Source organism: Pinus tabuliformis, chromosome X, assembly GCF_031772625.1.
Source record: "Pinus tabuliformis cultivar Carrire ecotype Pingquan chromosome X, CPIR1, whole genome shotgun sequence".
Taxonomy (NCBI): Eukaryota; Viridiplantae; Streptophyta; class Pinopsida; order Pinales; family Pinaceae; genus Pinus; species Pinus tabuliformis.
This window is the reverse complement of record NC_142308.1, coordinates 699,510,214-699,518,443: the sequence shown is the minus strand read 5'-3', so window position 1 is coordinate 699,518,443 and position 8,230 is coordinate 699,510,214. Positions and strand designations below refer to the sequence as shown.

The 8,230-nt window shown below is 34.3% G+C and overlaps 1 pseudogene; it reads left to right on the top strand.

Annotated features, from left to right (window-relative positions):
• The first annotated feature begins 980 nt into the window (after positions 1-980).
• On the top strand, positions 981-1,962 carry LOC149141910 (uncharacterized; annotated as a pseudogene).
• The last annotated feature ends 6,268 nt before the right edge of the window (positions 1,963-8,230 follow it).

Below are 8,230 nucleotides of genomic sequence, written 5' to 3'. Positions count from 1 at the left end.
ACCATTTCAATGCATCTTGATTCTTCAGATATTGTTTGTGATAAGGATGCAAGAACAGAGGATGCGCTAATAAAAGGATGCAAGAACAGAGGATGGTCTTGTTTAATGTCCTGAAGGGTCTCTTTCTGGCCAACTTTATTAGTGACACAGTAAATGCAATGTCTTGAAGGTCTTGTTTAATGTCCTGAAGGGTCTCTTTCTGGTCAACTTTATTAGTGACACAGTAAATGCAATGTCTTGAAGGTCTTGTTTCCTGCCAGCGTTATCTGTTATAGAGTAAATATAATGCCTGGAAGGGCCTATTTCCATTATATTATATAATGTTTCCACCCTACCAACGTTATTGGTAAATATAATGTCCCGAATATTACCTGATTATATAATGTTTCCACAAAAAACTGAAGTATAGGTAAATTGTTTCCCAAAAAAACCTCAAAAGATGCTTCAAGGATGGCCAAATATAGTTTATTGGTCAAAAATTTATTTCAATTCATTCTTGTGAAAATTTTGTCAACAAAGTTGGTATAAAAATATTGTCAATAATTAAATTAAATACATGGTGAGCATAGTTTAGTAAGATATTGTCTTAACTCAAAGATGTTGGTTAATTTATAAACTAGAAATAGATAATTAACTTAAGGAGTGTATATTAACTAATTTTGTTGGTTTTATTATCTTATTCATCCTGTAACATATGATATCAACTTTGTATTATTGATTTGGTTTTTCCAACGGCCCTATCTGTATCATTTTATGCTTGTTTATGTTATTTTATGTTGGATTTCTTCTGGATTTGGTGGACCTTTAGACAATAGTTGACATGGAATGGTAAATTATGTATTTATTACTATGATGATAATTACTTTTGCATTATTTTGCTTTTAATTTATCAAGAGTACGTCTTCAGTTTATGGAACCTTCAAGAGTAACTTCACAAATTAAGCCTCCAAACTAAGGGGGGGCTTGAGAGCCTTGTCTACATGGTTGATGAAGGTAGATTGGACATACAACATTGGGATACTCTTGAGAAATCTATAAAGGACCATCCAAGATTGAAATTTATGTGTGTACTTGCAGAGCATGATGCAGCTATCCTCGAAAGGGATAGTGCATTTTTTTGAAAAGAAATCTAAATTTGCTGAAATTTAACTGTCAACTTTCAAAGGGATGGATGTGGCTTATGAAGAGCAAAAATTTGCAATCTTGGAGCGTGATGCATCAAAAACTGTTCTCGACTATGTTAGGGATGGTGGTTTCAACAACCGCTCTCGACTATGTTAGGGATGGTGGTTGGAATGGCCAAAGAAGCCTTTCATGTGGAACCCTATCCAATGCAAATATTTTACAAGTGCTTGCAGAAAATCCTACATTTTCTATCAGGGAATACCAAACCATGTGACCTATTAATGTAGCTTTTCCTACTCCTGTCTTAGAGACTCTACCATTTGAAGAAGCTCAGAAAATGACTAAGCATACATCGAAGAAAAAAAAATGGTGAAAAGGAAATCCCTTCTAAGATAAAATATGATGATTATGAACCTAGAAGTTTGAGGCCAAAAAGACAGAGAAAACCTAGTGTCACAACTGAGGAAGGCTTAAATGGGGAAGTCACTATTGTCATGAAAGAATAAAAAAATCTAGATGTTGTGATTAATGGAATTTTTTTTGATATTTCAACTATGCTTATTCCTGTTTGCACTTGCACTTGAGTGGCTCAACAATGTTACAAGTGGGGGAATGGTGGATCACAGTCAACTTGTTGCATGACTAGTATATCTATGCATCCCCTCCCGATGAATCCCAATAGGCGAGGTGCCCATGTGGATGGAAGGAAAATGAGTGGAGGTGCGTTCAGGAAATTGTTAGAGAGGCTTGGGGCTGAAGGTTATAATCTAAACTCCAATTGATGTGAAGAGTTACTGGGAAAAGCATGTTACAAATAAGTTTGTTACTCACAGGTAAATGAATTTCATTACAGAAATTGTATTTGTTTCAACTTCTGTTACTTCTTTCTCGATTGAATCACATTCACTCAACCACAATATGTACATTATTAGAGGGATGATTTTTGGTGAATATAAATGGAAATTGTACTATCTTTTGTTACATAAGAACATGGAATTGGGTGGGAGAAATTTTCTTACCTTACAACCTTTTAAATTGATATGATATGTTGAATGATTTTGTTTCACCTGATCCATCAGTTAATTGAGAGAAATTTATTGACGTTTATTAAATGTTCAGATGCTAAAGTAACTCTTCAATTGAACTAAAATATTTTGGCAGTTTGGTTGTACAAATGTTAGCATTATTTGAGATAACTCTTGAACTGAACTAATATATTTTTGTAGATTGGTTGTACTCTTCACCTGAACTAAAATATTTTGGCAGTTTGGTTGTACAAATGTTAGCATTATTTGAGATAACTCTTCAACTAAACTAAAATGTTTTGGTAGATTGGTTGTACAAATGTTAGCATGATTATTTTGAATATTCAAATTGAAGCTTAAGTTTCATGGTACCAATTAAACATATTTCTTTATTCCTATAACTATTATAAAGATAAGTTGTAATAACTTGTACTCATGGCGCTTTGGTAATGTTGTTGATGGGTGTTGCTGAAATGTCAAGTGATATTTAATTAGATATTTGTTTATCTTAATTGCTTATATCTCATATATGCAGGGTCTCTCTGTAGATAAGTATCATATTTTTTAATAATGTGTTTTCAAATGCGAGGAAACAAAAACCATGTTGAAGTGCTCAGAACCATGAATATTTGGCTATATAGTTGTTCATCGAATGTTGGTCATTGTTATTGAATTTATAGAACCATGACTATTTGGCTATATAGTTATTCATCGAATCTTGGTCATTGTTATTGAATTTCTAAATGATGTAACTTAGTTCAAACTTCAAGCATTTTCCCATAGTTATGTTCTTTTTAGCTTAGCTATGCTTGAAAATTCTTAGTGGGTAGGTTCAACAAAGGTAATGTACAATTACTTTCCCACTAGTGACAAATTATGGGTGCCTAACATCAAATGACATTATCCTATATGCCTCATTGTTTGTTCTTATTAATAGCCTCATTGTTTGTTCTTATTAACAAAATAGTTAATGTGGTTGAGCTAGCTTTACTTGTGTTATTATAGTTTCATAACTTGGAAAAATGTTGCTTTTAAGTTATTCCAGTAAGGAAAAATCATTTTTTGTTGACAGATAATTTAGCTTTGGCACATATAAGCTTCAATGCTGTGCTCTTTTTTTCAAAGTTCTAGAGTTGAAACACAATCTGTTTGCTATACAACATTGAGAATGCGTCAATGTTAAACATTTAGATGTGTGTATTTATTGATAACCAATTTGGTTCTATTTGACATAATCCATACACGAGCACTCTTGAAAAAATTTCTTCCATGTAATTTGACAAAATCAAGAAATGCAAGAAACTACGCATGGAAAACACAACTTCATGAAATTGACTAAGCAACACTAAATACGAATACGTGGAATGAAAATGCCCATAAGCATACACAACATTAAAATAATTATAATCATTTAAATAACACTGTGGAATTAAATACATTAAATACAAAGAACACACAAGGCACTTTTTTAAATGAAAGATTCACCATTTGACTATAAATTAACTACAATTGTCAGTTGTTCCACCTACTCAAAGGATTTTTTTCACAATCACTCTCTACAATTAGCCACCCTCAAGCTAAAGTTATGATTCCATAAGGATGGATGTCTAGGCCAACCCTATCATTTACAGACAATTAGTGCACAAGCTTCCTTTGCTCACACAAAGACACAACAATGATAGTTTCCAATATTATTCAATGAGTTCAATAGCAATCTCAACTTCCAACTCTCTTTCTTCATGATGCACATCCCAAGGAAAGGAATCACTTTCTTACAATGAATCCCCTTAGGATAGTCCATTTTTTTAGGCCCTTAGTGTTATTGGTCATAAAATCTCAATACTAAAAGCTCCAGAAACTTGGACAATTTAATTTTTGATGCCAATGCACATATGCTCTTGTGCACCTTCTCATGTTTGTCTAATACCAAGTATTAATAGACAATCAATAGAGGTTGCACCAACTAGACAACACAGGAGATGGAAATCCAAGTTTAAAGGGTTGACACAAGTGGGATGTCGGTCCAACTTGTTGATCTGTATGTGCAATTTTTTTGTATCTTGTTCTCCAACGGATATTTTTTCAAAAGGACTTTTTTCAGCTGCCTTAGATTATATTCATTATAGCAACAATACTTCATCTTATTAAAGTTGTATTTAATTGATTATGTAAACTAAAATACAAATTTTTCAAATTAACAATCATACAACATCTCTTTGCACCTTTTGGGGTAGTGGCTAGTATTTATATGTGTCTAACAATTGTGCATGAATGACAACATATAACGTAAGGTAGCATTAGATGAATATCATTTTCTAATTGACTAATATTAGTATATTGATATGGATTTTTTGTCTCATGCAAGGTTCTCATAACATTCTTGTGAAAGCAGAATCATGTACATGGTTTCTCGTTATTTATTTATATTATTTCTATGTGTTTAACAATTGTGCATGAATGACAATATATAACCTAAGATAGCATTTTATGAATATCACCTAGAATAGCAGAGGGTGGTTCACCATAAATCCTGATGACCAAAAAATGATCAACATGGTGGTAGAATATAGCTTTGACCACACTATTAGAAATTAATTAATGGAGCAACGAAATACACAAAATATTGCGGAAACACAAATACAGAAATGCATAGAACAAGAGAGACACAGATATAAGTGGTTCACCCAATTTGGGCTACCTCCACATAGAAATAGTCAATCCTTCCTTTTAATCATCCAGAAAAATGAAGAGATACAATGTACAACAGATCCGTTGTAATTTCCTCTTTGCTCTCACACATTCTCCTCTCTCTTTCTCACTCAAAATAATTTTTCCAATTTGCAATAAATTCCCTCATATAAACCAAGGGTTTCCTTCTAGGGAAAAAAAACCCTAAATCGGGAATTGGGATCCAAACGTGGCTGAAACAAGACCTCTGAATTAGGAAGATAATCAAGCTCCACATCCAACGCACATGTCTCACAAGCATGAAGAAGTAAGGACAAATGAATACTAAATATCAGTTGGCCAATGGGGAGGGACAAACTCTCCTGATTGGATGGATAAATTAAGGAGCCTAATTTCTAAGGTCATAAGTTTTAAGGCATACAATGAAATATTGGTAAGATATTAGGAGAAGAAGGCTAAAATTAATGCAGCCATCTTGCAAAGCCTCTCATAATTATAGAGTTAGAAGCAACATGAGCTGAGAGAGTCACAAAGGCAAGAGAAGCATTTTGGAATTAGAAGAGAAAACATATGGAGTAGATGGTAGCAGGTGTAGGAAGAGGAATAGGTGAGAGAGTGAAGACACAGTGAAGGGAAGTGTACTCCTAATTAAACCAAGAGAAAGAACTTGCACCTATGTGCATCCTTCTAGTAGATATTCTAGCTCTACCACTAGGAGGCACCATCATCACTCTTATCATTATCATCATCATTAGAAAAGGAAAGAAAAGGATAATATACCGAGGAATTTAATAAATCCAAGCTGCCCACATTTGATGGAGACATGAGGAAGGATGAAGAAGTGGAAGCTTGGTTGTTGTGTATGAAGAAATTTTTCAAAATCCATGATTATTCTAAAAACATGAAAGCCAATATTGTCACCTATAGCTTGAAAGGAAAATAAAACATATGGTGGGAAGATTTGAAAAAATTTAGAGGTATCGTTGTAGATAAGCTGACCTGGTGTAAGTTTGAAAATTTCTTCAAAAATCAATGTTTATCAGAGCGATACTATGACATATGAGCTCAAGATGGGACAAATGATGGATGACAATTATGTCTCCAAGTTTTTGGATTTGTTAAGATATGTGTCATATTTAAGAGACGAGTAGGCCAAGATTCAACAGTTCATCAGTGGGTTTCCTATGATGTCCAGAGACTGGATTGAACTAATGGAACTTCCGACCCTGAATGATGCCATTAAGAAATTGAAACATTGCTATGAGCAGGAAAAGTGTAGGCCCGAGATCAAAAGAAATTGGAGAGTAAATGGCAACGCTGGAAATAAAAATAAATGACCTAAGAAAATTATGGAAGGAAAGGAAGGCACACTCCCAGCCAAAGCAAATCAGTTTCATCCAAAAATTGGTCTAACTTCCAAAATCAATGTGCACCATCTAGCACCAGAGCAACGCACATCTAAGATAAAGAAGCAAATTAGGTGTTGTACGTGTGGTGAAAAATATCGTAAAAGGGACTGCCCACATCAAAGTAACATAGGGCCTAATATTTATAATGCCTAGGAATCTTACATAGTGGGGTACATGGCTCAGATCTTTCCTAGAATTTACACAACCATGGACAATCGTCAGGTAGACCACCAAGCATCCATCATTGAGATGGAAGGTAATCTGTGTGATCAATTTATTTCCATTTTAATTGAAATAGGTTCTAATTACAATTATGTCAGTCCACAACTTGTGCAAATATGTAAATTAACTAAGGAATGACACTTGGAACCATGGTCTGTTCACTTGGCAATGGGAACAAAAGGAAAATTATTAACTGGGTGATATTGTGTGCATTTGAACTCAATGGTATGCCCATAATAACACATTTAAACTTGTTTATGTTGTGTGAGTATAAAATATTATTGGACATGGAATGTGTGTACATGCACAAAACCAAAGTGGATTGTTTTGAAAAAGGAATTGAATGCTTGGATGATATTGGGGAAAGGTAAACATTACAAGGCAAGAAAAAACCAATCTTAATTAGACTAATCACATCAATGCAGACTAAACGAAGTTTCCAAAAGGGCTGTAAAATATTTTTTATGCAAATATCTAGTAATAAGGAACTTAATGACAACACTAAGCAAGAAGAAATCGAAATACTGAAAAAATATCCAATGTTGCAAAAATATGAGGATGTGTTTCCAATAGATATACTTATGTTACCTCCTCAAAGGGAAGTTAATTTCTCTATTGAATTGGTGCCTGGGGGAGCACCAACATCCAAAGCACCATACCATATGAGTCTTTAGGGGCTATTTGAGTTAAAATTGAAACTAAAAGAGATGATTGATAAAGGCTACATACGACCAAGTGTGTCATTGTGGGGAGCTCTAGTATTATTTGTGAAGAAAATGGATGGGGCACTTTAACATTGTATTGATTACAAATAGTTAAACGAAGTGACCATTGAGAATCAGTATCTATTACCATGGACTGAAGACTTATTTGATCAATTAATAGGAGCAACAATCTTCTCCAATATCTATTTGAGGTCTGGATATCATCAAGTGTGTATCAAAGAAGAAGATATTCATAAAATTGTTTTTTGGACAAGATATGGGCACTATGAGTTTGTAGTGGTTCACTTTGGGCTTACTAATGCCCCTACTACTTTCATGTGTCTAAAGAATAGTGTGTGGAATCATTATTTGGACAAATTGTTCATTTTTTTTGTTGATGGCATATTAGTGTATTCAAGAACTGAAAAGAGCATGAAAAATACCTAGTGGCAAGATTGCAATTGTTGAGAGAAAACAAGCTTTATGCAAATCTTATCAAATGTGAATTCTTTCAACCACAAATACATTAATTAGGACACATTATCTCTAAGAAGGGGATATCATGTTGGCATTATGAGATAAGTGTTGTCCTTGATGGCAAACCTCACTGATGACAAATCATAGTACAGAAGGTCAGCAACAAGGAATTGATGATCAGACTATAAGAAGAAGAGAAAGTTCATACACGCAGGTTCGTTAAGCCCAAGTCGCGTGTACACGCAGGTTGGCTTCAGCAAAAGCGCGTGTATGTGGAAAAGTACCTTTGGTCCATGGCGGTTAGTCCTTGGAAGTTGTGCCTATGGTTTCGGACCATTGTGTCTCGACGGGCATGTCGATCCCTAGTTTTGAAGTTGATGGTATTGTGTTACTATGGTTTTGGCTCTTGGTATTGAGCAAGGCCTAAGGCTATATAAGGAGAAGGAAATCATTAGGCAAGGGTATCTGAAATGTCTTGAATATCTGATGAAGCATTAGATCCAGTATGCAGGTTATGGGTTGATGATGCATTGCTTGATCTGAGCTAAGGAGAGATCTCACCTGTTGATGGAGAACTAGA